A 26,246-nucleotide genomic window follows, 5' to 3' on the forward strand; every position below is an offset into this window, starting at 1 on the left:
TGTGCTAGAGAGGGGTGCAGAAGAAGCTCTCTGCCCTCCCTATATCTGCCTAAATGCAGGACATAAATTCCCATTTTGAAGGGTCTCTTCTTCTCCTTCCTTCCCTCACCTGTATCAGAAAGGTGGTTCTTACCCCTGAAGACACACTGCCTTCAAATTGCATAAACACACTTTACTAAAATAACCCTATTTCCCATTAGTTTCCCCAAATTTTTATCTTCACAAAATTTACCATAAAGGCCCAAACCTATCTCCTTCCTTTTGTACAGTTTATTACTCTTTGTCAGAATGGCATTTAAATGCCCCATTTAAACGCCTCCTCGAGTTATAATTTGCTTTTTTTTTTTTGCAGTTTTTGGTCGGGGCTAGTTTTGAACCTGCCACCTCCAGCACATGTGGCTGGTGCCCTACCCCTTTTGGCCACAGGCGCCGACCCCCCCCCCTTTTTTTTTTTAACTTTAACTTGCAGGCCCCGGGAGTAAACCTAAGATAGCAGGAAGAGAAGTACTATACTTTGTTATAGTATAGGTGTGTGACAGTACCTGTGACCATTCCACTGATACCAAGTGACCATCTGTGCTCAGAAATATCTATGTCTGTTTTCTGTCACAAGATTCTTTCAGGACAAAATTTTTAATGACTATATATATGGAGGAACAACAGAAAACCTAGATGTCAATATAAACCCTGCTATGTCTAAGAGGAAGGACTCCATGTCCAGAAGTCCCAGAACTTTCTGAGGGAAGGTGACTGCTAGAATGTTAACAAGTAGCTCACAGCCTCCTTTCAAGTCCTCACAGAACCATCAAATTCATTAGAAGAAAAAGTAATCAACTACCAGGGATAGCTATGCTAGGTTTTCCAAAGACCACGAAGGTCACAGAGCAGAACCCCCCTTTGTGAGCTCAGGCCCTAGCAGACTCTCCCTATGCACCACTTCCTAGGAGAATGCCTCTCAGTTCCAATTCTAAAGCTTCAGAGAATTTACTTTCTCAGTAAAACAATGTCTGGTCAATGTGTATGTAGGGAAAAATATATTTATGATTCCAAAATTAAAACATTTTAAACAAAAACTGATATGAGAGAAAAATTTCAAGTTACACTTCAAATTCAATTGGCAAAAATCAAAATAAGTAGGTGATTTTAAAAAGTATGAAGACAGTTGACTAAGTGTGGTCCAGGATGCTGCTAGCGAGGTCACTGCAGAGTTGTCTGCAGTGGTGAGAAAGGTGGGGTTTCTGCACTCTACACCCTGACAAAGAGCTTACTTCAATCAGCATTTTACTGTCTTTTAGATACACTTTAGAAAACTGTTTGGGGCTTAAGTGTTGACATGTAATATAGTATTATTTTCCATCTTTTTTTTTTTTTTTTTTTTTAAGAAATCTGCCTCAGGTAGCTTTTCCAACTGAGCATCTGACTTTCGGGAGCTTATTAGTGCATGTGTCTGTGATATAAGCCAGGAAGATAAGTGGAACCCAAAAAGCACAAGTGAAGCTCTGTCAGTTTAGAGAAGGGGAAATTACTTCTAATCGGCAAGAAGCAGGGAGAATGTTGCTTGGGGCGTGAGTTTGAGCTCAGATGTCAAAAGGCAGGATTTGGACAAATACAGATATCAGACAGTCCAGCAGAGTCACTAAGACCAGGCAGGAGCAGAGCAGGGGACGCAGAGGTACTGTGGAGCACAGATATCCAGCAGGTTAATCTGATCACCACATCTAAACTTGTGGCTGCAACAGAAGTGAGGAGAGGGCTAGGGTCAGCAAGACTAGACAGAAGGTATGACAGAAACCCCACTGAAGGCTACTGACATGATGGGCAGCAGGTTCAGTGAATGAAAACAGCACATCCTTGCTCTTCCCAAAGCCCATCAGCTTCATTCCTGCTTCTTGTTAAGCAGACACAGTTATCATACACAGGATCTTCTGAATGCACAATTCTGTCTCCTGACACAGGAGATTTTCTATCATTTTTCTGAGCAAAAGAATAAGCATCCTATTCCATCTCAAGGAAACCTTTCTGTTGCATTTTCCAATAAAAACAGTCACCTTCACCTTTGACATGATGTGGCATACCCATACACATTTCGCATCACCATAAATGAGCCACTTTATCAGTGTATTGGCAGATGGCACCTCCTGGTCTCCCTGTGTCCTCTCAACTTCCCTGTGCCTTCCATAGCCTCCCTGCACCCTCCCCAGCCTCCCTGTGCCCTCCCAGCTCAGAGCCATCTTGGGGATGCCCAAGTGTGGACAGTGGAAAGTGCACAGATTGTCCCTCAACCTGAAGGGCTGGCTGTATTTATTCTGCCTGTGCACCTGCCCTGAATGGTTCAAAGAGAAGCAAGACGGCTGCAGAAGCAAAGAACAACCTCAGGTGGTGCAGATCCAGCCGCCCTGTCTCAGACACTCCTGGCTAGAATCCCACTGAGCAAACACTGGGAAAGCAGATAAAACCAGCATAAAACCAGCACTAAGTTCAGGAAAGATCCAGCAGGGCAGAAAAGAGTAATCACCAAAAAGGTAAAGCTAAGCTTACAAACAGCAATCTCCATCTAGGAGCACACTCAGAACAGACCTCTGAATTATTCTTGAGTTTCTTTTCAATCTTGCCACCACCCTACAGCTGACGTCCAAGCCCTGCCTCTTGCATCCCGAGATGGCCCCTGGCAGCAGCAGGTTCCCAGACACAGCTCGACTCGGAGTAACGCCTCCCTGCACAGAGCAGCTTCCTCACCCAGAAATCTTACTAATCCCTCCCCCAAGATATTTTTTGTCAAGAATAATCATTGCAACCACAAAAGGACAAGTGTTCCAGGAAGGCAAACAGAGGTTCCTCCCATCAGTTTAACGTGAGGAACTAAGGGAGGCTTAGAACTCGAATCAATGTTCATTTCTCAGGTGTTTATTGCATTCCATGTCTTAGCTAACCTTGATTAACCTAATTCCATGATTAGCTAACCTTGTCAGCTAATCTCCTCTTGCCTCCTGACACATTATGAGCATCTTCCTCAATATAACAATTTATCTCAACTTAAGGGATTCAGCAACAATCTTCCTCTGAAGCTCCCACCCCAAGGTTGAGACAAATGTTCACCTCCTGTGGTGCCACGTCATCTTGTCCTCATCACAGAATAATCACACTCCAACTGGGGCTCTTCCCTGAGCCCCCAACAGACCATAACATCCACAAAAGGCAAAGGCTGCACCTGGCACATTTGTGATGCAAAGCCCTAGAGATACTGCTGGGCATGGAAGTGAAGATCAAAACAAATTATGGAAAGGATGGATGAGAGAGCCTCCAGACCTCCCCCCGCTTCTATTCATAAGAGACTTGTTTTGAGAAGTCATCAGCACCCAGGCAAGACTTTACTCTTGTGGGCACTCTTAGGTCTCAGGTCTCTCTTGGCTAAAACATGAGACTTGTAGACAAATGATCTCCGAGTTCCTTTCCATTCTACAATTCTATGTTTATGTGCCAATGAAAACCACATGCCATTAATTCACCTGGTGTTGAGTAAATGCTCCTTTGTACTGTGAAGCTCCTTTTGAAAATGGATTCTCAGCATGGCAAGGCAGCATAGCCCTTAAGATTCCTTAGGTGTGTGTGGTGAGGGAGAGCTCCCCTAACACTCCAGGGGAAATACATCATTCGAAAATGCATATTCACTATAATTTTATAGCTAGAAAACAAATACCTTCTGCATTGCAAACTGAAGACTATAAGGCTTTACAAGGTTGATCCTGGCAGATAAAGAAAGAAAAAAAGATTATGACTCTCAAATGGGGAGAAAGTGTGGGCAATGAATTTTTACAAAGTTCATCAAAGGGAGATATGGGTTTTAGAAGTTTACAAAACTCTGGTGTAGTGAAGCTAGGATAGCAGAATCATTAACAACATCAACTCTGTAGACCAACATGGGGTGAAGTTCCAGGTCTACCTTCCTAACTAGTTCTTTGATTACAAATGCTTTGCTTAATTTCTCCAAGACTTAGTTTTTTTTTGTCGCAGGTAAGATGGGGATCATTAAATACATTTCATAGTGTCATTACAAGAATTAAATCAAAGATTGCAAATGAGGTCCTCTAACTGCTTAGGACTGAGGAGACCCCCATACATGTTTACAGTTATTCCCACTATTACCAATGTCCTCTCTCCAAACATTGAGACCACATTTCATTCCCCCCAACATGGTACAGGATGCCGAAGACATTCAAGGACACTCAAAAATGTTGGGAAATGGTGATGGTGACAATGACAATGAGAGAAAGCAACAAGTATCACAGAATGACAGGTAATATTTTTAAATTGTATGTTGAAAAATATTTCAATATACAAATATTTCAAGGGTCCAACTATAACTTGACTTTACCTAAGAAACACAAACAATGTAACCCGATCATTTGTACTCTCCTATTAATCATAAATTTAAAAAAAAAAAGAAAAAGAATTTTTTCCATAATTATCAAGCTTTCTTTATGGATCACAGATTTTTTAAATTTATGAAATACATTATAGGTGCCCACAGTGTTTACAACACATGTATGCAGTTCAAATACAAATAACAAATTGAACAAAGTAACACCCATACACCTGGCATTCCGCTTAGGAAACAGATTGTTACCACTCTGGAATCATCCAGATGTCCCTCTCTGATGAAGCCCCTTCTCACATCCCATGCAACAGCTTGAATTTTATGTTTCTCGTGTTTGTCATTCCTTGCTTTTTGAAAAAAAAAATAAGTTGATCGAAATATAATTCATAAACCATACACCCACCCCAGTTGAAGTATATAATACGGCTGTTTTCAGTTATTTTTAGTATTCACAGACCCAGGTCACCACCACACAGTCAGTTTTAGAGCATTTCGTCACCAGACAGAATCCCACGCCAATTAGCTGTTAGCCTTCAGCCCCTAAGGAACCACTCATCCACTTTCTTCCCAGTAGATTTCCCTGTTCTAGACATTTCATATGAGTAAAATCACACAGCACGTGACCTTATGGGGCTGGCTTCTCCACTTAGCATAATGTTTCCTAAGTGCATTTATAGTGTAGCATACATCAGTATTTCATTCCTTTCATAGCCAAATAGTATTCCATCATTTGTAGATACCAAAGTTTCTTTTCTGTTCACCAGTTGATGAACAGTGGGTTGTTTCTGCCTTTGACTGTTATGAATAACATCACTGTGAACATGTGTGTCCACGTTTTTCTGTGGACCTTTGCTTCCATTTCTTTGGGGCATATAACACCCAGGAGTAGAAGTGCTGGGACATGGGGTAACTCTTTAACCTTTTGAGGAACTAAACTCACCAGCTTTTATAATGATTCCCAGATGACAGAAAGATAAAAGTGTATCAATTACTTGTGGAAATAAACCAACCTCTTCAATCAAAAGCAGACCCTCAATGCCAGTGGCCACTTTATCAACCTTATAAACAGACACACATCAAGTGTTCATGTGTGTGTAGATCCTGTCTTGTCAGAACTGAAATTTTCTAGCTTTAAAAAAATCCAGTAGTAAGAAGAGAGGTTGAATTGGTGGAATCTAAGTTCTCTCCTCCCCATCCCTTCTCAAGTGGCTCTCAGATGCCATAAGAAAGGCCATTTTCTCACAGACTCAGGGCATTATGTTTGTGATCACAATTTTAATGATGAAGCCACTAAAGGTAGACTATGTGGGTCCCTACAAAAGTTTTGAGACAGACTATATTACTGAATGGTGGCCTTGTCTTTCACAGTCTGTTGCATGCCCTTTTGTTAGTCTCAGACAGGCTGACATTCAGAGCACGGTGATAGACCAAAGTGATGCGACTCACCCTTACGTTAGCAGCTATACCGAGGGGCAAAGAAGCAGACACTGAGAAGCTGGCTGACACAGAGTGCCTTCCAGCAAACAGAAATTCTCAACACCCCAGTGACCAGCATGAAAAAGGCCAGCCACCCAGCTGCCCATGAGAACCCAGGTTCCTCTAGCCTTAAAGTGCAATAAGCTAACAACAGAGGGATAAATAAAATAAAATTCTTCATTGTAATCACACCTGAACGTGCAAAATGACAGCTTAACAGAAATTATATTTACAACTGAAACAGATACATCACTGTAATGTTTATATCTAAAAGGAAATATATAGATACACAAAGTTTTATACTATATATAATTTACTGAAACTCAGATTCATTCAGACAGAGTATCTAAATACTCCAGACATGACTGTACAGAGTCTATTAGTGAAACTATTTCTACAATACAACAATCTTCTTTCTTTCCTGCTTATTTCTAAAGTCTAGATTTACAACATTTACCAAAACAAACAAACCAGACCGGACACAGTGGCTCACGTCTATAATCCTAGAACTCTGGGAAGCCTAGGAAGGTGGATTGCTTGAGTTCAGGAGTTCAAGACCAGCCTGAACAAAAGTGAGACCCTGTCTCTGCTAAGAACAGAAAAACTAGCCAGGCGTTGTGGTGGTCATCTATAGTCCCAGCTACTCAGGAGGCTGAGGTAAGAGGATCTCTTGAGCCCAGGAATTTGAGGTTGCTGTGAGCTATGACCCAGGGCAACAGAGTGAGACTATCTCAAAAACAAAACAAAAAAACCTAAACTAAAAAAAACAAAAAACAAAAAACAAATAGTAAACAAACTGTTATCTAATATCCCTTTGAAAAATCCCAACAATTTTATCCTTTTCTTAATCACATTGCTAAAGAATTCTTAGACCTTAGATATGAAGTGATATGTGATGAACAGGAAATGCTGAAGAAAGGAAATACAACAGACTGGGGATCCACGGAGGTTTAATTTATGTTGGCCACAACACATTTTCCCATTTACTGATTCTTTTCACACTGGTTACAGTAAACATCACAGAGATATTTTGGAGATACCAAATAACTGGTGTTTTACTATTAGCACTTTTCAAATTGTTCCTCCTTAGACTGTCACCTTTTGCCAGCTCAAAACAGATTTCACAACTGTTAAGTTTCCACTGTGAAGTTCCAGCATTACAACCTTTTCTCCAAAAAGAGGTGCGAAGCAGGTCAGGGTGCAGAGCCAATAGCATCTATTGGCCATTCAAGGAGCTGCACACTGTGTCAGGGTGCAAAACGGAGGGAGCAGCCTGGGGCTAGTCTTACACCTCCTGTCTTCCCTGGAGGAGCTGCTGGCCGTGCATACCTGACAGAGGCAGCAGCCTCCTCCCACAGCCACAGGTCTATACCAGTCCATCCTCCCAGCTTGGCTCCCCATGTCCTCCTACCAGGCACCAAATCGGTGTTGAACTTGTCGGTACAGCGCACTGAGGTACATGGACAGACTTTCTCAGGGTCACTGTCTGTGCTGACCCATCAGTCGGCATGGCAGAGGCTGGGGTCCTGCCTAGATGCCATCTGTGGTATTCATGGTTTCCTTGACGTGTCACAGAACCATCCCAATTCTTGGTTCTGCATATACTATTCCCTCTGCCCAGAACACTCCCCTCTCTACAAAACAAATATTTCTTACTCTTCAAGAAATGAGTCTGGCGAGCTTCCTAGGAGCCAGGTCAGACCTAGAATGTTTTGTGTGGACACCGTGGGAGGGCCTGGGGGCTGGGTCAGAGCTAGAGTGTTATGTTTGGACACCCCAGTAGGGCCTCCAGACATCACCTCCATAGCACAGGTGTTCTTGCTGCACTCTAATCCCCAAGAATCAGAGACTTTTTCTCCCCGCTTCGACCTGCTTCTCACTTATAGTCTTTTCCCGTCTGTCTTCCACATGGCAGGGCAGCCCCTGGAGGGCTAATTCACCTTTTATATCTTTGGAGAGAAGCACAATGCCTGACAAAAGTTAGGTGCTTTGTTGTTGTTCTCTGAAATTAATTTAGAACTTCTCCAAAGCATGCACAGGACACAGAAAGCTCAGAAGCAGTCTCTGTCAAATAGGGAATTATTCTGAAGCATATGTGCTCAATTTCACCTGTTGGCAGGGTGTTTAATTTACAGATTCCCGAAGAAATGCTTTAAAGCCTCCTTTGAAATCCAGTATGACTCTGACAATCTCAAGCAGACACCAACGGCATCAGGCGAATCCCCTGGTCCCTGGGCCTCCCTCCCTCTAGAAGACTGCTTTAGCTAGAGGCCACTCAGCCACAGGGACGCTGGTCTCACCCTGAAACCCAGCAATATTCAACATCTAAAAATACATGCCAAAGAAACTATCAGCAAAGCACCAGCAATTACACTCATGGTTATTAAATGCAGCATTATTTATAAGAGCACAAGTTGGAAACAGCCTAAATGTTCAACAACAGGGATTCACTAAATAAATTATGAATATCTCAATGCTAGAATACTAGCCAACCATTTAAAAAGTCACGTTGATGGGAATTCCTCATGACATAATGGAAAACATTACGAAAAAGCAAAACCAGAGTAAACAGCACTGTATACAGTTTGATCCAAATTCTACTTACAAAAACATACATGAGTGTTTGCATAAACAAGAAGACTAAAAGAAAATAAATAATATGTTTACTTGTGTCTATATCTGAATGATAGAATAATGGGCAATAAAAAATGTATGTTGTTCTTCATTCTTCCTCAGTATTTTTGGTTTTCTATACCAAGCAAGCTTTATTTTGGTATGGAAGGAAGGGGAGAGTGAATGAAAAAAAAAGACCCAAATAGAAAAGTATGAAGAGCTCTGATTGCTCCAGGGGTGTCTACCCAGAACGTTCTAGGTCTGACCTGGCCCCCAGGCCCTCCCGGGGTGTCCACACATAACACTCTAGGTCGACCCAGCCCCAGGCACTCCTGTGGTGTTCACACAGAACCTTCTAGGTCTGATCCAGCTCCTAGGAAGCTCACCAGACTTAGGGAGGACCTGGGGATTGACGGGTTTTTCTTGAATTGGTAGAAATCGTACTCTGTATCCCAATTCCTTTGCCCTTCTAAGACAAAGCCTTAGACCTAAACTGTGGTTTTCTGAATTTGATTTACAGGGGTTTAAAAAATCATAACAAATTTATCCTCTGATCTTCTCAGAGCCAGAGGGCAGCAGGCACCTGACAAGTTTGCAAGCAGCTGGCTCAGGGAGAACAGGCCAAAGAACCAGGAAGCAATTTAATACCAACCCCATTGGGCTGTCAGGAGAATTAAATAAGCATTTAACTGGCTCAGTCTGACACAGAATAGGAGGTCAGCAGAGGCTGGCCATCACTGTCAGAGTTACAACCACTGCTGTGACATGACATGTTTCTGGAGCCAGCAAAGTGGTCACACCTGTTCCTCAGAGACCCCCTAAAACTGAAGTCAGCAGGTGCTCCTCACTTAACAGAGGAAAACTCACAAGCTATGTGGAGTGTTAACCCACCCCTCGCAAAAGAGATGCTAATGACCATATATTTTCTATAGGTTTCCATTTATTTACTATTGAATAGCTTGTGGTTGAGCATTCTTGTGATAATGACTAAGATAACTGGTGCCATTTTTATTATAAATACAAATGCAAAGAACTGAAAAAAAATGAATATAATAGAATGCTCTTAGAAAGCCTAAATGAGGCTGTTTTAGGGTGAGCCATTCTGAGCCTATAGTCCATTAGTGCTGATCCAAGGATTGGTGGAGGTGGGCAAAGACACATGCAGAGCAGAATTAGGAAAAGAGAGTGAGAAAACCAGACTAAAGAAAACTAAAACACGGGGTGGGAAGAATATTTAGTGCCAATCAACATGAAGGGGACGCAAATGCCCCTCTCAGAATGCCAGCATGTGGCTCAAACGTGGCAGTGCAGCTCCCAGTAGCAAATGCAAAGAGGGAAACAAGATGGGTTGCCTGCAGTTTTCAAAACTAAAGGGAAATGCTACTGTCGCTGTTAAAACTTTTACTTTCATAATCGACAGTAACACCATGAACGGTTACCTATAATATCATCCTTACAGCAAGGCCCCATCACCTGACTAAAAGATACCCTTTTATCCTCAAGTGACATCCTCATTTCTGATAGAGAAAACAGGTGCTAAAGTCAAGGGGTAGCTCTTCAAAGTCCAAGGTTTTTCTATATTATTTATTAATTCTTTTTGTTCCATAAGAGGCAGAATCACTTTGAAACATACTCAGTTCAAATAAATTAGTGGCCCCATCCTATGGAGGAAATAAATTTACGTGCTTTATACGGTGCAGTCACTCATCTACAGATAAAGTAAAATTTCCATCCAGAATTCTTTGCCAAAGTATTAAAGTATTAAAAAATCAAGACAATGTCATAAAGATATGCTCAGATATATGCTATCTAAAAGTTTTCCACCCTTTCTCTGAAAGCTACTAGAAGATGTGCTCCATGAAAATAAGAGAGAAATAAAGAAAGAGGATCCAGGCACCGAAGCAACAGAGGAGGAACAAGGGTGATGGTGAAGGGAGAGGCCGGGCCTGGACACAGACAACCTAAGCCAGAGCTCACCCAGACGCTCATAGGAAATGGGTCCACACAGATGAAACAGATGAATATCTGGTGTAGCTGGATACAGCACATTGTACACAAACAGTCCATACCCTGGGAAGAACACAAGGATATCCTATATTCTCTCTAGTACATAAGAAACTAAACAAATAACAGCTACTTATAGGAGGCAGAGAAGAATGGAGAGATTAAAATAAGAACAGAAATGAGGCTTTTAAAAGTATATCTTTTATTTTGTTTTGATTTTTGGTCTGACTAAATGCATTATGTCTTCAAAGAATTTGTTTTAAAAAGTAAAACCTAAGAATAATAAAAGGGTCTTGCTTCCTATTAACAGTGGCCAAGAGCTTGGTGTTCTTTGCACACCCAGCTTTCTATGATATGGGCTGCACAGTCTCAAGGGCAGGGGCCATAGGAAATGGCTACGGCCTTGAAAATACAATTGCTGATGACGGGGAGCTATGGGAGAAGCATTTTCCATTTATCAAAACATGATATACAGGCACTTGTTTTCTAGATAAACAGCGCTGGACACACACCTATAGTATACCTGTGTGCATGCACAGAAATTAGGTATGGCGACAAGTTATTTTTAAGAGGGGGCTGTACGAGAATTTCAAGGAGCAGCTCTGCCTCAAATTGCCCTGTATGTTTGGGCAGCCTGCGGTCCCTGCCCACCAATGTCAGCATGACTCTCCCATCATTGTAACAGCCCTTCTCCACATTTCCACAATCTGTGCCGCTGACAAGAACGACTGTGAGAAGTAAAGTAAACAGAATAAAAATTAACATTTGTCAAGTTTTTCCCCATCATTATAACTAATTTTCATCAGTTCATTAATTTAACGAATCTTCATAACACATTGGTTAAATCATGAGCAATCTGATCTTAGAAGCGTTTGGCTATTACTAAAGATAGTTTGTGCCTTGAGTTTAAAACAAAAAAAATGAGCTAAAGAAAATCTGAGGAATCTAGAATCCCTGCCAGACTTCAGTCAAACCTGCTGCTCCACAATCACAGGGTATGCAGTTTAAAATGTGTGTGTGCAGTTTAATGTGTGTGTGTATAAATATTCTCTTACTGATTATGCTAATTAATTCTCTTAAGAGTCCTGCAACCTTGACAAAGAAAATATTGTTTCCCCATATTCAAAGGCAGGGAGTACAAAGCCCAGAGAAGTTAGGTGACTTTCCAAGCTCATGATTGACAGAAGTTGGAGCAAAAACCAGGGCTTCGGCTGTCAGCCTGGAGGTATTTCCACCCAGCTGTGATATTCACTCTGGACAGTGATTCCTCCATGCCAAGCCTAAAATACATCAGCTAAATGCAAATCTTTAACATAATAATTTTTAATTTGAAGCCCAGCCTTGTGCTCAAAACAGTACAATTTGAAAATTGATCTGATCTTCCTAGCAGCTCCCTGAGATAGGTACAGTTAGTTACTGATCCACTTTACAGATGGGTAACCGTAAACAGAGAATGGGACAGGCAGTGTCCCTGAAGGACACAGGCTGGAAGCTAAGGATATCTGCAGGCTAGTAGTTAAGGGGATCTGCAGCCTGAGAAAGTGGGAAACTCTCAACAGGTTTTTCACTAGAAGGGGTCATGAGAAAAATTGGCAGGTAGAAGTTTTAGGTAAACAATGAAACATTATTTTCTGCTTGGTAGATCACATTTAAACCAGTATCCCCCATATAACTTTTTGTTGATTTGCAACAGTGACCTCAATAAAGAAACAAGCAAGCCCTTTATCAAATTACTCAAGTAGTGGGTTTACCAAGTTGCCGATTTTCTACCCAATAATAATACTTTTGTAGAAACAAAGCAACCCTAAAATAATCAAATAAGACTCTTGAACATCTTACGTGATGATATGAAGGATTTAAATCTTTTCTACTTTTAATTTACCAATTTACATCATGAAAAGACTAAAAAAGTAATTCCCAATTACTAAATCTGGTAAAGGATCACAAGATAAATAACAGAAAGGCCACATGCTGAGTACAACAGGAATATGAAGAAAAGGGATGGGTTTTGTTCAATTTCAAAACAGATACAGAAAGATGACTCTTAATTAATTGTTCTACCCCATGTAGGAGACTATTATGCTGTGACAAACAACTAGAGCAGAAAACTAACACATTTTCTTTTCTAAAATTTCTACAGAATATCCTAAAGTTCTATTTTTTAACCAAATTCAATCTCCAGAAGTATAAGTATGTTATCTTGCTAAGAAACACTATTTAAGATAAAATTCATAGTCATCAAATAATTTAGTAAAACAGTAAAAGGGTCCCAGTTATGCCTGAAAAATCAGGTGTAGACTGAAAAGGAGCAAAGTTGATGGCAAGTAAGAATTTGGGAGGAAAAGCTTCCACTGTGACTAAAGAAATCATTTGTCTAACTCCTCATGAGAACTACAGCTTTACAAAGGCAAAAGTGCAAAGGGCTAGAGAAGATGAGGCACCCATGAAAGTCTGTGCAGCCTATACTTTGCAGTGATTATGATTTGATGATACAAGATAGGGTAATGAGCTGATCTGGATGTATAATACCAGGACCACAACACACACCTGAGTTAATAATTAGATATCCAGCCATCAGCGACCAAAGAAGAGCTAGAAGAAAAAATACAGCACCTACTTGCCACTGGTTCCTTATTGCCAGCTGACAGTCCTTGGTCACAAAATCACAAGCTGTCCCCACACTGCCCTTGAGCTGGACTCGGAGGCCTGGGAAGGTACAGCAGCCTCACAGCCAGGTCAGCAGAGCCTCCAGGCCATGCGCAGAGAGTAAACACCAGCTCGAAAGGCTCTCCATTAAAGGACCATGGACTACCTGCCCAGAGGAAGGGAGAGCAACCCCAGCTTACAGGTGGCAAGTGGAGGCATTGAAAGTGTGATACTCCTCAAATCCCTGACTCGGTACTGAACATCTAAGATAACACTGTGTTTTGCTGACAGAAATTCGAAGAGACCCCACCTGGAAGAAAGAGGGGAAGAGCAAAGAACAGGGCAGAGAAGGCCCCCAAGGCCTGCTGGGTGGGGGTTGCGGGCATGGGGACAGGGAGCACATGAATGGTCAGAGGAACTTAAAGGATGCTGGGGCTGGGGCTGGGGAACCCATTGCTATGTGAGTAAAAGAGAGAAAGGAAAAGTAGGAGCTGGTGAACTGAAGAAGTGAGGGGAACAAGGAGAAGAGGCCTGAGGAAGCTCCCTGACAGAGGTCAATGCTGGGAGCGGGCGGGCATAAGGGATGGTGACACACCTGGTGGAAATGTCACAGACAGAATGCAAGCATCTGTCTGGATGACCTTCAACGATGTAAGATTCTACTAACCTTCCAGAGTTGTCTGTTCCAATCTAGAAGTCCTTTTATTTGTAAACAGAAATTGCCTTGTGGCTTTGGTCCATTTCTTCTCATTTTAAGTGGAGCAGTGCTAGAGTTAGCCACCATTATTAAACAGCATACTTTCACTGGGCTGGGAGCTCTTTAACCAGTCTGGGAGATACACCCTCTCCTTGCCATGCTCTTGGTGGGCAGGAGAATGAAGGCAGACACAGGGATAGCACCTACCCCTACCAGTCAGCACTGAGCAAACACCTTAGTTGAAAAACAGAACCTATATCCCCATTTCCCAAGGAAACAGAAACATACAATGGTGTAAGTGTTGTCTTACAAGTGTTCCAAAGTTCTTGCTACATGCTAAGCCTCCTGACATTTATTTGGTGACATGGCAGCACCTCCACTATGAACCGCACAGGAGAGTCTCAGAGATGCCAGTTGCACCCCTCTGTCTCATCGGGGCCATTTGGGTATTGGAACTTAACAGTTCAGACAGGTGTGTCCTGGCCGCCTCCACCTCAAACCCTGCCACAAGCCTGGTGCTGAGTCAGCTCTCATCACCCACAGGAAGCAACACAGCCACTCCAAGGCCCATGTTCCTGGTATAAGGGTGCCCAGAAACAGCTCAAGATAAAAGAAAAACAATCATAACGCAGTATAAAGGGAATCAGATACTACACTTGATCTTAGCCAAAAGGCCGAGAAGCGATATATAAAAGGAATCAGAACAAAATACAATTTCCATAAAAACCATTTTGGTGGCAGTTTCTTCTATAAAAAGGTAACAAAGTAAACAACATCTCACACATAATGTTTATGTGCCGTACTTAGTATAAATTCTATGTCTTCATTAAATAGAAACAGAAAAAGGGCTACATACAATCAAACTAACAATGTCAGGGCTTTTTTTCGTACTCAATTGGGGAAATTTGGCAAAGGAGGGCTTTTAATCAAGGGAGCCCTAAGTTTCTTATCTTATTTAATAAGAAACGCTTTCTCTTGTGAAGGGAAAAGACCACTGTGGCTCATTTAGCCACAAGAAGCTGTGACAAGGACCAGGGCCAGGACTTGTGGAGGAAGCCCTCTAGAAGGTCACTGAGAGGGCCACCAGATTCCCTCTGCCACAAGGGACTTGGCTTGGGGTCAGACAACCAAGATTCTCCACTCTCAGGACAGAAAACACCAAAAGCAGGCAGATGTGAGTCCAGCCAAGGGCCTGGCGTTCACTGCCTGCACTCTCTCTGAGCCTCAGCTCCTTCAAGGTAAGGAAGATTATGAAAGCATCTCCCTCAACAGGCTGCGGTGAGGACTAAGTGACACACAGTGAAGAATCTCATTCACTCCAGACACGCGACACACGTCAGCATCGTCCTCTCCTCATCTTCCTATGGCTGAACCCCAGAACGGCAGTCTGGCAAGCTAAGTGCATCTAACCATCACTCTCCTAACTGCAAACTGACAAGGGCCAGGTGTGTAAAGGTTCAAACCAATACACAAACATGAGGAGATACTGATGTTTGTCAGCCCTGATACTGATGTTTGCCATACTGATGTGGAGCCCCAGCCAGCCCTCCTCACTCACACACACACTCTACGGAGCAGGAGCCAAGTTATCTCTGCCCATCTGTTCACTGCTAAATGTTGGTATACTTTTACATCAGTGTTCCTGAGGGGGACTAAACAATGCTTAGTAGTTATTTTCCTTTTCATTTTGTTCATTTAATTACTACTTTTATTTCTATGTTCATACTCTGGGATAAAATTTGAGAAAACCAGAATGTGAAATGCAAGAAACATCAGCATCACACAACTTCATATCTGCTTATCCAGCAAAGACCCAAAAGGAGGCAAATACTTGGAAGACAGGGAATAGGCTAAAGAAAAACAAATATCAACAAGAAAAGTTTCTCTGGAGTGAAACTTGCCTTATAAGCCCCCCAAAACAGCAAAGGGCCCAGGATGTAGACCTCAATCTACCACTGCTCATTAATAAAATTTCTTTAAAAAGGTGAAAACTCAATATAAAAGACGAATATTACGGGGCGGCGCCTGTGGCTCAGTGAGTAGGGCGCCGGACCCATATACCGAGGGTGGCGGGTTCAAACCCGGCCCCGGCCAAACTGCAACAAAAAAAATAGCCGGGCGTTGTGGCGGGCGCCTGTGGTCCCAGCTACTCGGGAGGCTGAGGCAGGAGAATCGCCTGGGCCCTGGAGTTGGAGGTTGCTGTGAGCTGTGTGACGCCATGGCACTCTACCAAGGGCGATAAGGTGAGACTCTGTCTCTACAAAAAAAAAAAAAAAAAAAAAGACGAATATTACTCTGGCTGACAGATGTTTCCACTGACTAACTTACTGGGTTGGAAGAGGCTTACATGCGGACTACAGGTGGACTTGGAACTCCAAACTGCAATTGCAAACTTCTTAAAATAAACAGACCCAAGAAGAAGGCCTAACCCTTCTTCTACTTGTACTGTTGAGGAGACAATGAGGGTGGGCAGAGATGAAGCATGAAGTGGGCCCTCACCCTGTCATCTCAGACACTACACACACCACATGGTTGTCAGAGGGACATGTGTCTACCTGGTTACTTTGAATCGTCACTTTGAATGCCAAATGTTAAATAATCAAGACCAAAAATTCTAGAGTTTTCTTTCTGTCTCTCTCTACCTTTAGTGCAAGCAGTTTATTATAGATTATACTTCTTTTCTTAATTTCTAATAATTTTTACTCTCTCCTTTCTGCCCACTTGCAGCTATTTTGCACCCAGCCCAGCGTTCCCTCTGGTCCAGGCAATGCCTGCTTCATGTGGGTACCATGCCTGAGAAACGTAAATTTATACTCAGCACAATTTTGTGTAAACAAGCAAGAAAAAATAGAATTCAGATGAGAAGCAGAAATTTATAGAGGTTTTTCAGGCCTCTAGGAATTTTAAAAGAACCCTGCTAACATCAGCCTAAGGAGTTCCCAGTACCTGGCTATGAAAACAGAAATATACAATTCTGGATAGTCAAAAACATATTCTGGCTTTCTAATGTTGGAAAACAAAGCACCTCAAACTTAGTGGTTTAAAATAATTTCATTATCTTTCATAGTTCTCAGAATCATCCAAAGAGTTTTCACTGCAACGTTTGGCACCTTCAGAGATGGCTGGTCCACAGCCCCTTCCAAACAGCCTTTCCAGGAAGCATCTTCAGCTTCCTCACAGCAAGGTGGCCTCAGACTAACTGAGCCTCTTTGACAGCAGTTGGCTCTTCCCAGAGCACAAGAAATAAATGAAGCCTGAAGTCTATTAAAAATTTTGCCTACGAGAAAACTGGTAGACACTCACTTCTGCCATATCTTACATGTTAAATTAATTGTCAAACCCACACAGATCCAAAGGGAAGGCAGTATAGACGCCACTGCTCACATGAGAGCTGAATTTGAAGGCAGCAATAACAGCTCCACTCAGCTGGGCTGGTCTGGCCTGCATCACACACAGGGCGAACAGGAGAGGCCTGGGATCAGGACTGTGCACACGGGGATGGCCACTCTTCCAGGACATCGCCGGGGGGACCGGACACTGTGCTGTTTAGTTATACACATTGAGACTATTTTCTTTTCACTGCTGAACTCCGAGGTTAGGGAAGTAATTAGGGAAAAAAATTAGAGTGGCTTTGATCACCAGCATTTATCAAATTTACAAATTACGGCATGCATTTTATAATGTCTTCTGGGTAAAAAAACCATTAGTATGTTCATGGAGGTACAGTAGGTTTAATTTCAAATTTTTTTTTTTTTTTTAAAGACAGAGTTTCACTATGTCACCCTCGGTAGAGTGGCATAGTGTCACAGCCCACAGCAACATCAAACTCTTGGGCTTAAGCGATTCTCTTGCCTCAGCCTCCCAAATAGCTGGGACTACAGGCGCCTACCACAATGCCAAGCTATTTTTTGTTGTAAGTATGATTGTTGTTTAGCTGGCCCGGGCCAGTTTGAACCCGCCAGCCTCAGTGTATGTGGCTGGCGCTGTAACCACTGTGCTACGGGTGCCGAGCCTAATTTCAATTTTTGATCACTGGAAAGACTTCATTGCTCATCTTCTCACACTGCTCTTACAGGTGGAGATGAGTGGGTAATTACACAGTGCTGGATGTATAGATTGAATTTCTATTCAAGTATTCATTCAGATGTGCAAGAAAACTTCCAGTCATTTTAAATTAGGATGAGAAATCAATACTAATAGCACCAAAGATACATCTGCATATAAAATTGCTCATTAAAGCCAGGTGAGGAAGAAGTAAAGTAAGGCGAGTCAGCAGTTATGCTGAAACTGACCCTGGAGCTCCTCCCCACCATTGACCATAAGGATGGTCTCTGGAGCTGCAGGCCCAGAGGAGCAGAAAGGGACCAGGGAGGAGCCCCTGGTTCCAGATGAAAACTGAGCCCTGCAGTTCTCTCAGAACCCCCCCTCCACCCCTTCCCTATATCTGCAAACGAGTAGGTAGCTTTCTGCTTTGGTTGTCTGCTTTTATAACAGCTTATTTCAAATCTGCTGAGGGACGTCGTCCAAAACCTCAAACTATCCAGCTTGAGTTGTTCTTGCCCCCACGAGGTCAAAAGAAAGTAAGCAGTGTCTGAAAACTCTTTTCCCTCTCAGAAGAGGCAGTTTCTCCCTGTTCAAGAGAGGGTCCCTGCAAGTCCCTTCCTGCTTACCAAGGTCAGACATCCCAGCATAGCTGCGGAGCAGTTTCTGATCATTACACAGGACAGAGAAGAAGGCAGTGAGCAGCACCGTGTGGAAACTGGGTTAAGAAAACCCAGGAAAAAAATATATAGCTAATTACAGTTTTCAACCTAATATGCACAATGAGCTTATTTCCTTGCCAGAAAATAGGGGAAATGCCATCTAATTCTTACAGCTACCACCACTCCCAGAATATAGCCATTTTGAATAAATGGTAATCATTTTCATTAGACAGATCTGAGGGAATACAGCAAAGCTAACCACAAGAATGTAAAGAAACTCAGAGACACCAGGAACACACACAGCCCACCCCGACCAGCTGGAAAATGGTACCTCGGAGAGGGTTTCCTCTCCAGAGCCTTGGATTTTCAAACACATCTCTCTTTTTCTTTGTGCCAGAATTTAAGCCTTTTTCTGAGGTCCAGAATGTTACAGCCAACAGAAGGACTCAGTGATAAATAATAAAAAGTAAATAAAAGAAGTATTACTTTAGTCCTCAGAATGTGTCAGGTGGGCCCTATGAAAATCCCCCACTTCAGAGATAAGGAAAATGAGACCCGAGGACCCTTAACCTGCCTAGGAGCACCTGCCAGGCAAGGCGAAGGGCTATCAATGGCCATGTTTACTCTCTTAACTACCGTACAAAGTACAGAAGCAAGAGCAAAAGTTTTATGACCAGACGAGGCTGGTACCTGATTTGAATTCCAGTTACCCTGCTAGTTTTGTGACTCCTTAACTGTCAGTCACACTAAGCTTATTTCCTTGCCAGGAAATAAGGAGAATGCCATCTAATGCTTACAGCTACCACCAACTCCCAGAATATAGCAGTTTTGAATAAATGGTAACCATTTTTGTTAGACAGATATGAGGGAATACAGCAAAGCTAACCACAAGAATGTGAAGAAACTCAGAGGCACTAGGAACACACACGGTAGACCAGCTGGAAAATGGCACCTCGGAGAGGTTTTCTTCTCCAGAGCCTTGACTCCTATGTTTAAACATGGACTTGGCATAATTCTGGGAGTGTTTGTATATGCAACATTCAAAATTCAAAGAATAAATGTACATTTTCCTTTTCTTTTTACCTAGGGATACATAAATATATGACAACACTGTATTCAATCTTTCCCAACTCCAATAGTATCTTAAATCTGGTTCCAAATTAAATATTCTTCAGACACAGCTCTGACTAATCATTAGCTGGCTTCAGAGCATCTGAAGATTCTTCATGCTACTGGGACAGAACCCATCCTCCCAGTCATCCTGCCCCAGGCCTCACCACACACTATTCTCAGCCACTGGCCCCTGGTCATATGCATCCTGCTCTTTCCCACCTCTGCATCCCTGCACTTGCCAGGTCACCCAGCACTAATCCTAGGCTCATCAGTCCAACCTTCAGGCCCTGCTAGGGGACCTCCTCTTCCAAAGGGCCTCCCACGAGCAATTCAGCTGTCAGTAATCAGTTGTAAACCTGCATTTATAAATAGTTTAATATTTTTATGTAACCATCCTTAGAAAATGGGAAAAGTCTTAGAAATAGTCTCCTCAGGGGAGGCGGAGCAAGATGGCGGCCGAGTAACAGCTTCCTTGCATCTGGGCACCATGAGTCTGGGGAGATAGGACTCCAGGCATCTCTGGCTGGTGGGATCTGCCTATCATCACTCCTATGAGGATACAGGGAGTCAGTGAGAGACTTCTGGACCCCAAGAGGAGGACTAAAACAGTGGAAAACCGGCAAGTGGTCGCATGTGTTCAATCCGTCTGAACCCGCCCACAACTGTAAGTTCAGTAGCAGCAAGACTGCAAACCAGAAAGGCCTTACCTGTGAAATGTTTTGGTGTCCTTGGACTTGGCACTGAGTTGAACTGCCTTGGGGAGGGCCTGAGCGGGAGTGCGGAGAACTTTGGCCGTTGTCTAGGGCCCCAGTCTGAGCCGCTGAGCCAGACGAAGCTAATAGTGCTTGGCGGTGGGTCACACAGAACCATTGTCAGTGATCTGCCCCGCAAGCTCCGCCCTCAGGGTAAGTGGATAGCCACTTCAGCAGTGATTCCAGCCAGAAAGCTGGGAAAGCTTCTGCTCAGCAAGTTTACAAGTTCAAAGTGCCTTTTAAGTGGGCTGAAGAGAGATTTAGGGTGTCTACCTGCTGGGGTTTGAGAAATCAGCAGCCTCCAGTCGTATCAGAACTGTGATTAACATCTCATACCCCAGAAGACCACTTGTTGCCCAGACAATATTCAATAACATATACAAACTGCTTTGTTTCTGCTTGTGTATTTTTTTCTTTTTTTTTGTTTGGTTGTTTTTTTTTGTTTCTTTATTTTGACGTTGTTGATGTTCTTTTGTTTTTTAATTTCAATCTTTGCCATACAGATCCCTTTTTCTTTCTCATTTTTTCTAGTTTAATTATAATTTCCCATTGCTGCCTTTTTTAATAACTAGAACTTCATTTTTGCTAGTGTTTCTACCGCTATCATTTGGTTTTTCACCCAATTTTATCCCCGTAAAGTTTTCTGTTTGCTTGTTTTGGTTTGATTTATAGCATTTTTGTCTTTCCTCCTTACTTGGTAGAGGTGGGGTACTGTGTCTGATCAGGTTAGCAAAGACCTGCTGACCTCAAGGGAACCACCCAACTGGGCACCTCCAGAAGGTGGGGTTTTTTAAGGTTGTGTCAAAGTACCCTACTATACACCTATATTGCCCTGTCTCCCTCTTTCTGTGCCTCTCTTCTTTTTGTCAATATTCCTTATACCCACCCCCTCTCCTTTCTCTATCTTACTTTTTTTTTCTTATCACTCGGTCCTCCTATCTTTCATCCCTTTTTTGCTCTTCAACCTTCTCACACTTCTGGTCCTGTAACCCTTAGTCCACAGGCACAAGAACTTAAAGAGCAAGAGGAAGTGAAAGGAAAATTAGGGCAAGGAAACAGATAAAAGAAATCACTCATGAGGAAGAATCAGCAGAAAGCTCCACGGAACATGAAGAACCAGTCTAGAACAACCCCACCAAGGGACCATGAGGTAGCTACTGCAGATGATTCCACCTGTAAAGAAATGATAGGAATGACAGAAAGGGAATTTAGAATACACATGTTGAAAACAATGAAAGAAATGATGGAAACAATGAAGGAATTTGCTAATAAAGTAGAAAATAACCAAAAGGAAATCCAAAAACAGAATCAAATAAGAGATGAACGATATGAAGAATATAAAAAGGATATAGCAGACCTGAAGGAACTGAAACAGTCAATTAGGGAACTTAAAGATGCAATGGAAAGTATCAGCAACAGGTTAGACCATGCAGAAGAAAGAATTTCAGAGGTAGAAGACAAAGTTCTTGAGATAACTCAGACAGTAAAAGAGGCAGAAAAGAAGAGAGAGAAAGCAGAACGTTCACTGTCAGAATTATGGGACTTTATGAAGCGTTCCAACATACAAGTTATAGGAATTCCAGAAGGGGAAGAAGAATGCCCCAGAGGAATGGAAGCCATACTAGAGAATATTATAAAAGAAAATTTCCCAAATATCACCAAAGATTCTGACACACTGCTTTCAGAGGGCTATCGGACCCCAGGTCACCTCAACTCTAACCAAGCTTCTCCAAGACACATTGTGATGAACCTGTCCAAAGTCAAGACAAAAGAAAAGATTCTGCAAGCTGCCAGGAGTAAGCGCCAGTTGACCTGCAGGGGCAAATCCATCAGAGTGACCGCAGACTTCTCTAATGAAACTTTCCAAGCAAGAAGACAATGGTCATCTACCTTTAATCTACTTAAACAGAAAAATTTCCAGCCCAGAATTCTGTACCCTGCTAAGCTAAGCTTAAAAATTGACAGAGAAATCAAATCATTTACAGATACACAAACATTGAGGAAATTCGCCACAACAAGACCAGCTCTACAGGAAATACTTCAACCTGTTCTGCACACTGACCACCACAATGGATCAGCAGCAAAGTAAGAACTCAGAAATCAAAGGACATAACCTAACCTCCACACTGATGCAAAGGATAAAACTAAGCAATGGACTCTCACAAAATAAGACAAATAGAATACTACCACACTTATCAATTATCTCAATAAATGTTAATGGCTTGAATTCCCCACTGAAGAGACATACATTGGCTGACTGGATTGAAAAACACAAGCCATCCATTTGCTGTCTGCAAGAAACACACCTGGCTTCAAAAGACAAATTAAAGCTCCGAGTCAAGGGTTGGAAGACAATTTTTCAGGCAAATGGAATTCAGAAGAAAAGAGGAGTTGCAATCTTATTTTCAGATACATGTGGATTTAAAGCAACTAAAGTCAAAAAAGACAAAGATGGTCACTTTATATTGGTCAAGGGAAAAATACAACAAGAAGACATTTCAATTCTAAATATTTATGCACCCAATTTAAATGCTCCCAGATTCTTGAAGCAGACCTTACTCAGTTTGAGCAATATGATGTCTGATAATACCATCATAACAGGGGACTTTAACACTCCTCTTACAGAGCTGGACAGATCCTCTAAACAGAAATTAAACAAAGATATAAGAGATTTAAATGAGACCCTAGAACAACTGTGCTTGATAGATGCATATAGAACACTCCACCCCAAAGATAAAGAATATACATTCTTCTCATCACCCCATGGAACATTCTCCAACATTGATCATATCCTGGGACACGAAACAAATATCAACAGAATCAAAAGAATTGAAATTTTACCTTGTATCTTTTCAGACCATAAGGCACTAAAGGTGGAACTCAACTCTAACAAAAATGCTCAACCCCACCCAAAGGCATAGAAATTAAACAATCTTCTGTTGAATAACAGATGGGTGCAGGAAGAAATAAAACAGGAAATCATTAACTTCCTTGAGCATAACAACAATGAAGACACAAGCTACCAAAACCTGTGGAATACTGCAAAAGCAGTTTTGAGAGGAAAATTCATCGCTTTAGATGCCTACATTCGAAAAACAGAAAGAGAGCACATCAACAATCTCACAAGAGATCTTATGGAATTGGAAAAAGAAGAACAATCTAAGCCTAAACTCAGTAGAAGAAAAGAAATATCCAAAATCAAATCAGAGATCAATGAAATTGAAAACAAAAGAATCATTCAGAAAATTAATGAAACAAGGAGTTGGTTTTTTGAAAAAATAAATAAAATAGATAAACCACTGGCCAGACTAACTAGAAATAGAAAAGTAAAATCTTTAGTAACCTCAATCAGAAATGATAAAGGAGAAATAACAACTGATCCCACAGAGATACAAGAGATCATCTCTGAATACTACCAGAAACTCTATGCCCAGAAATTTGACAATGTGAAGGAAATGGATCAATATTTGGAATCACACCCTCTCCCTAGACTCAGCCAGGAAGAAATAGACCTCCTGAACAGACCAATTTCAAGCACTGAGATCAAAGGAACAATAAAAAAGCTTCCAACTAAAAAATGCCCTGGTCCAGATTGCTTCACTCCAGAATTCTATCAAACCTTCAAGGAAGAGCTTATTCCTGTACTGCAGAAATTATTCCAAAAAACTGAGGAAGAAGGAATCTTCCCCAACACATTCTATGAAGCAAACATCACCCTGATACCAAAACCAGGAAAAGACCCAAACAAAAAGGAGAATTTCAGACCAATCTCACTCATGAATATAGATGGAAAAATTCTCAACAAAATCCTAGCCAACAGATTACAGCTTAGCATCAAAAAAGTCATTCATCATGATCAAGTAGGCTTCATCCCAGGGATGCAAGGCTGGTTTAACATACGCAAGTCCATAAACGTTATCCACCATATTAACAGAGGCAAAAATAAAGATCACATGATCCTCTCAATAGATGCAGAAAAAGCATTTGATAAAATCCAGCATCCTTTTCCAATTAGAACACTGAAGAGTATAGGCATAGGTGGCACATTTCTAAAACTGATTGAAGCTATCTATGACAAACCCACAGCCAATATTTTACTGAATTGAGTAAAACTGAAGGCTTTTCCTCTTAGAACTGGAACCAGACAAGGTTGTCCTCTGTCACCTTTACTATTCAACGTAGTGCTGGAAGTTCTAGCCAATACAATTAGGCAAGACAAGGAAATAAAGGGAATCCAAATGGGAGCAGAGGAGGTCAAACTCTCCCTCTTTGCTGACGACATGATCTTATACTTAGAGAACCCCAAAGACTCAACCACAAGACACCTAGAAGTCATCAAAAAATACAGTAATGTTTCAGGATATAAAATCAATGTCCACAAGTCAGTAGCCTTTGTATACACCAATAACAGTCAAGATGAGAAGCTAATTAAGGACACAACTCCCTTCACCATAGTTTCAAAGAAAATGAAATACCTAGGAATATACCTAACGAAGGAGGTGAAGGACCTCTATAAAGAAAACGATGAAATCCTCAGAAAGGAAATAGCAGAGGATATTAACAAATGGAAGAACATACCATGCTCATGGATGGGAAGAATCAACATTGTTAAAATGTCTATACTTCCCAAAGCAATCTACCTATTCAGTGCCATTCCTATCAAAGTACCTACATCGTACTTTCAAGATTTGGAAAAAATGATTCTGCGTTTTGTATGGAACTGGAAAAAACCCCGTATAGCTAAGGCAGTTCTTAGTAATAAAAATAAAGCTGGGGGCATCAGCATACCAGATTTTAGTCTGTACTACAAAGCCATAGTGGTCAAGACAGCATGGTACTGGCACAAAAATAGAGACATAGACACTTGGAATCGAATTGAAAACCAAGAAATGAAACTAACATTTTACAACCACCTAATCTTCGATAAACCAAACAAGAACTTACCTTGGGGGAAAGACTCCCTATTCAATAAATGGTGTTGGGAGAACTGGATGTCTACATGTAGAAGACTGAAACTGGACCCACACCTTTCCCCACTCACAAAAATTGATTCAAGATGGATAAAGGACTTAAATTTAAGGCATGAAACAATAAAAATCCTCAAAGAAAGCATAGGAAAAACACTGGAAGATATCGGCCTGGGGGAAGACTTCATGAAGAAGACTGCCATGGCAATTGCAACAACAACAAAAATAAACAAATGGGACTTCATTAAACTGAAAAGCTTCTGTACAGCTAAGGAGACAATAACCAAAGCAAAGAGACAACCTACACAATGGGAAAGGATATTTGCATATTTTCAATCAGACAAAAGCTTGATAACTAGGATCTATAGAGAACTCAAATTAATCCACATGAAAAAAGCCAACAATCACATATATCAATGGGCAAGAGCCATGAATAGAACTTTCTCTAAAGATGACAGACGAATGGCTAACAAACACATGAAAAAATGTTCATCATCTCTATATATTAGAGAAATGCAAATCAAAACAACCCTGAGATATCATCTAACCCCAGTGAGAATGGCCCACATCACAAAACCTCAAAACTGCAGATGCTGGCGTGGATGTGGAGAGAAGGGAACACTTTTACACTGCTGGTGGGACTGCAAACTAGTACAACCTTTCTGGAAGGAAGTATGGAGAAACCTCAAAGCCCTCAAGCTAGACCTCCCATTTGATCCTGCAATCCCATTACTGGGCATCTACCCAGAAGGAAAAAAATCCTTTTATCATAAGGACACTTGTACTAGACTATTTATTGCAGCTCAATTTACAATTGCCAAAATGTGGAAACAGCCTAAATGCCCACCAACCCAGGAATGGATTAACAAGCTGTGGTATATGTATACCATGGAATACTAT

General features: G+C 41.7%; 1 protein-coding gene and 1 pseudogene across 8 annotated transcripts in view; both read right to left on the reverse strand.

The window, feature by feature from the left end:
- Positions 1-26,246, reverse strand: part of TNIK (TRAF2 and NCK interacting kinase) — a 395,211-nt gene that overhangs the window by 334,393 nt on the left and 34,572 nt on the right. The window lies entirely within an intron of this gene.
- On the reverse strand, positions 14,393-14,497 carry LOC128593097 (uncharacterized; annotated as a pseudogene).

The sequence above is a fragment of the Nycticebus coucang genome, chromosome 8 (genome assembly GCF_027406575.1).
Source record: "Nycticebus coucang isolate mNycCou1 chromosome 8, mNycCou1.pri, whole genome shotgun sequence".
Lineage (NCBI taxonomy): Eukaryota > Metazoa > Chordata > Mammalia > Primates > Lorisidae > Nycticebus > Nycticebus coucang.